This window comes from Ooceraea biroi, chromosome 2, assembly GCF_003672135.1.
Source record: "Ooceraea biroi isolate clonal line C1 chromosome 2, Obir_v5.4, whole genome shotgun sequence".
Classification (NCBI taxonomy): domain Eukaryota; kingdom Metazoa; phylum Arthropoda; class Insecta; order Hymenoptera; family Formicidae; genus Ooceraea; species Ooceraea biroi.
Genome location: NC_039507.1, coordinates 12,956,040 through 12,961,468, shown reverse-complemented (window position 1 = coordinate 12,961,468; position 5,429 = coordinate 12,956,040). Strand labels below are relative to the sequence as shown.

General features: G+C 32.8%; 1 pseudogene; it reads right to left on the bottom strand.

The window, feature by feature from the left end:
* Nucleotides 1-382: 382 nt before the first annotated feature.
* LOC105278933 lies at nucleotides 383-2,124 on the bottom strand (annotated as a pseudogene).
* Between the last annotated feature and the right edge of the window lie 3,305 nt (nucleotides 2,125-5,429).

The window sequence follows — 5,429 nt, the reverse complement described above, 5'->3', positions numbered from 1 at the left end:
TATTCCTGAGCAATTTTTGGTCTGCTCGTATGCGCTATGATTTGTACATTTCGAGATCTATTCTTTTGAACTGTCTGCATTAATACAAGAAGTATATACATTTGTTCATTTTAGCTGCCTACACTAGTGCAAAAAAAACTTAGAAAAAGAACAAACTTTTGTTACTTGTTTGTTTATGATTAGTGTAACGTTATGATAATCGCCTCGCTACTCGTCTCTGTATTATTCGTTTTGTTACATATGTTCATACAAGTACAAGTACACATAAAAGTACACATACAAGTACATATTGCGCGAACCTTGCGTAAAACGGGCTTTAGAATTGTAAGAAACGCGGAAGAGTGTGAAGTATACATTTATTTTATTGAGGTAGAGTATGTGCAATTTTTAGAATGCATAGTTTTATTTATATCCGTTTTATATTGTTGGTATGATCTACACATTTTGTACTTAATTATATTTCACAATATTCTTTTACTTTTTTCTTTGTATTGTAACGTGATTTTCGAAATATAAGACAATAAAAGAGAATGACATATCTACATACATACATTATAACGCGTTTCAACACATAAAATGTATATTCATCATCGCTGGTTAATGTGTTGTTAGGCAGATTTACTGTCTGATTTCATACATTTTCTTGCCTTTCCAGTTTCCAATTGGACCATAGTTGCAGACCAGGAAATTCGTCTCCCAGCCTCTTTCGTTCTTGTACTTTATTCATCCACAACCTATCGTGACCGTATCAGCCCAGAGCATTTGAGTATAATGACCAGTCTCCTCGAAGTATCTACAAATACATTATATACTTTTTCAACTTTTTCATGAATGCATTCTTGAGAAACTGGTAATTTTTTTAATCAATGCTACATATATTAATCAATGCTAATATATTATAATAATTGCGTGCAAATATCTTCCCATTTTGTAATATGCGTACAAATTATCTCGCACGACAAAAAAGATGATATGTATATACAGTATACTTGAAATATTATATAAAGATTATATAAAGATTGAATATATATTTATATAAAGATTGAATATATATTTATATAAAGATAATATATACAATATAATTGAATTAAATTGTATATTATATGCATAGTCAATGTAGAAAGCAATATGTAAAAAGTTAATATAATTATAATATTGAATATTTTTGAAGTACTTACTTGAATGGAGAAACGTCAGCATTATTAAACAGGGCTACTTCATTGTACCATGCATTGATCATTCTATCTATGCCTGGCGCTTCCTTTCCTGTAGTGGAAGTTCTGGCTATGTTTTGGCCGACTTGGTATCTTTCTGCCATGATATTCATTATTTATTAATAAATAAAGCGTATCTTTCGTGTAATTTTTAAATATATAAATGTGCTTGCATAGATTACTACTTACCTACGTTGTTGCAACCATCATGATCGTAAGTGCATTAATTAGCCCACCTTTGCGCAATTGTTGCCAATTCGTCATCCCAAGTCTGCAAGAAAATACATGTAAAACAATTATTCATACAGAATAATTGTCGCAGAATAAACAGTTGCAGAGTTTAAGCTCCTCGCGTTTTTACAGAACTTATTTGTTCCTAAGAAAGTAATCAAGATGTGCGAGTGTGTCATTTGATTTTTAATTTTTAATCTTACCAAGTCTTGCATGTTAGACGCTGGTGGTTGTGGGCCAGGACTTCCTCTTGTCTCTTGACCGCTCGCAACTCTTTGCCTCAATTCATTATGCTTTTTCACTATGAACTTCTTTTCAGAATCGGTCAGACCCACATCATGCGCTTGCTGGCACTTTGGCCCTGGTTCTGATGACTTTAACAATATAGAAACAATTAAGTATATAATACACGATGTAAATCGACGTAGATATATAATGCTTGACGTCGGCATATATTTATAAAATTGTATAAATGCATATTTATATACTTACGGGATACTGGCACATCGTGTGAACCTCGCCAACGTCGGAACATGACGCAAGGTTGCAGTAGTCTACCGCATTTGCGCTAATAAAGACTCCTGCCAATATGGCAAGAGATAGTAAATTGAAAAATCCTACCATGTTACCTTTCCTGATCGTTACCTGGACAGCTATCCACTCCTGTCTACTGTGTGGGAGTTTAGTGGAAAATCATTCGTATTTATATGTTGCATTATCATTTAAAGATATTATTACCATTTTCTTTGGTTATTCTATATTGCTTTTTATCACGATTTGTATTATTCCTTCTTTTATCTATTTTTGTCTCTTTTTATCTTTATGTCCGTCATAAATTCGTACATAAAGTTTTCCTTGCCGATTATCTATAAAACGTCATTGTACGTGAGTAACATATAGAAAATAGTATTTTTGTCGGTAATTTGTGCGCGATCGTTTTCAAAATCTTATGCAATTTACGAAATTCATGTTTTTGCTTTGTTTGCAATTTGTGTATGATATTCTGCAATATTTCTGGCTTTAAAAATTGCGTCAAATCTAGCGCAATATATTGTATAGTCTAAAACGGACTTAATACGGGCTTTAGAAACTGTAAACTCCGGTTCAGGTTTTTCCCGAAAACGGTTAGCTTCATCGTCTACATCCCGATGAATCCGAATAAAATACGTCTACGCTATTACTTTCTTTTTTTTGTACGAACTTTTTTGGTCTTTAATTTCAACCTCCCAAATCTCCAATTTTTACCTTGTACGAACGTTGCGTCTATATTTTTTCTCCTGTTTTCTCATATCATTGTTTCCCGGACCTACCAATCTGACGACAAGCTTTGGCTGGCTTTTGCGGTCGAAAAGAGTTGAGAGACGCCTTGGAAATTCTGCGCGCAGCATACTTCCCTTCTCCTCTCGTGTACGCTTCGCGTTTAGACGCAAAGTTTGTGTCAGCTTGATGATGGATCGATCGGTCCTCAAAGTTACCTAGATCTTCCTTCATGAGGGCTTTCCGATCCGTCTTACTTCGGGCGACGGAAGTGGTCACAACACCAGTTACGACTATCGGCATTCGTGCGTCAACGTTGAGTTGCGTCTCCAGCAACAAGCGAAACGAAGGCATGTGTTGTTGGCTCAACTATTGTAATGATACATCGTGGATCTTTGCGAACCAATAACATCGGAACCTCTTTCACTTGCCGTTATTTGCCATCTCTGAAATTCTCGATTTATGCGAAAGCGCTGATGGCTTGAGTCAACGTTTCTATATTATAAATGTTTTATAATATAGAAATATATTTTATATTTTTTATAATATAATATAATTTTATAAGTATATTCTATGATAAATATATATATATATATATATATATATATATATATCAATTACATCAATTACATTGCGATTTACATTTGTAAGCAATTCGAAAATATTATCGATATTAATATCGATAATGGTTTACTTTGTTTTAATAATCTCAGCCAAAGGAAAATTAAGAAAAGAAAGGAACGACACGCTTAATCAAGGGCACGTGTTAAAAAATGGTGTGCTAACAATAAGATATCCATCAAATCGGTGCTTTTTGCGTGGTAGTTTTGCGTATTATACATAAATCGCCAGAAATTGATCTATTTCGATTGAAATAAAAAACAGAACAAAAAACATGAGCGATCGTGGGTGCACCGCTTTCGTTTTCTATCGCTTCCTGAAGTTCCATTGTGCATCCGTCAATTGACCGATGGATCAGGCGATGATGGATCAGGTACGTACAAATATCGCAGATTCTGCCCAATTCTACTGAATATATTGAGAGCACATTTTCCTCGCGGATTGGTGTGGTTTGGAACGGTATTGTGCTCACAATCGGCAAAAAATTATACAAGAGTGTTCCAACGAATATGATGCGACAACGTGTACGCCGCACTTAATATTTCATTGTTCAATATTATATCACAATACATTGTCAAAGAAAGCCTTTCATGACTTGTTGGGGGTCGTCTTAATTTTTTATCACATTGCTCTTTCTCTCTCTCATGTTTTTGACAGATTAACATATCCCACTTAAAAAACTTCACAAAGGTGAAAAAACTACACCAAGTACATTAAAAAATCCCAACTTGCACGCAACAAAAAGTTTAAAAAAATATTTATTATAAAAATCAAAACTAAATATGAAATCAATTGTTAACTAGCCAAGTACCTAGAAGTAATTCAGTTTGAGTATTTTATCTAAATATTTCTCATGCATACTCTCTTATCGCACATGACGACATTGAAGTACTTGGCTACCTTTGAAAAATCTAAAAATGTATTTCTAAAAATGTAAAATGTACATTTAATGTTGCATATTTATATTTTATCCCTCGCGATACAATGATGAGTTTTAATATATCAGATTTTATAAGTTTGCGTAATATGCTTATTTTAACTTAAAGCATCCATTTATAAATACAAATTAATGCATCTATAATAAATGTTTACAACAAAAACCTAATTGGAACACGAACGAATTGGAAGCTAAGAAGATATAGAATCTTACTAAAACCCACTTTCTGACGCTAGATGGCGTATACTAGAAGTATTCTCTCGTAAGTAATAATAGCATGTTCTTACTATTTCTTCGATGATAATTCTTAATCTTTATGTCCATCTTTTCCTTTTTTAATTTTTGGAGCGTTTTAAAACGCGGGACCCCGGGAGGGAGGGGTAATTCATGAAAAACACAAATTCGATTATATAGGTTTAATCAGAGATACCAGATTCTGTTCAGTCACGATAGCATGCGGTAGCATATGAAAGGAATGGTCTCGTGACAAGCTATCATATCAAAAGTGTAACAAAATATTTATTATAAAAATCAAAACTAAATATGAAATCAATTGTTAACTAATCAAGTACTTAGAAGCAATTCAGTTTGAGTATTTTATCTAAATATTTCTTATGCATACTCTATTATCGCATGACGACATTGAAGTACTTGGCGTACCCGGGTCACATTGGACATGTCTTACAAAATTCTTATAAATTTAAGTAACAGTATCTTGCTTTGTACTCTATCTTGTATCTTGGTTTTCAATAATGACTCACTAATCTTTTTAGTTGGAAATATTAAAATAAACACATTTATAGTTGTACAGACTAGCAAAGTGATTATAAATATCTCTTTTCAGTAGTCGATAAAAATAAGTTACATGTAAAGTACAGATTATAGGTAGGACAGTTTTGTATATTTTAATGCGACCCGGGCACGCCAAGTACTTCAATGTCGTCATGCGATAAGAGAACATGCATGAGAAATATTTAAATAAAATACTCAAACTGAATTGCTTCTAAGTACTTGATTAGTTAGCAATTGATTTCATATTTAGTTTTGATTTTTATAATAAATATTTTGTTAAACTTTTTGTTGTATATAAGTTGGGACTTTTTATGTACTTGGCGCATTTCTTCACCTTTGTGAGGTTTTTTTTAGTGTTTTAATAATTTCAAGTTAAA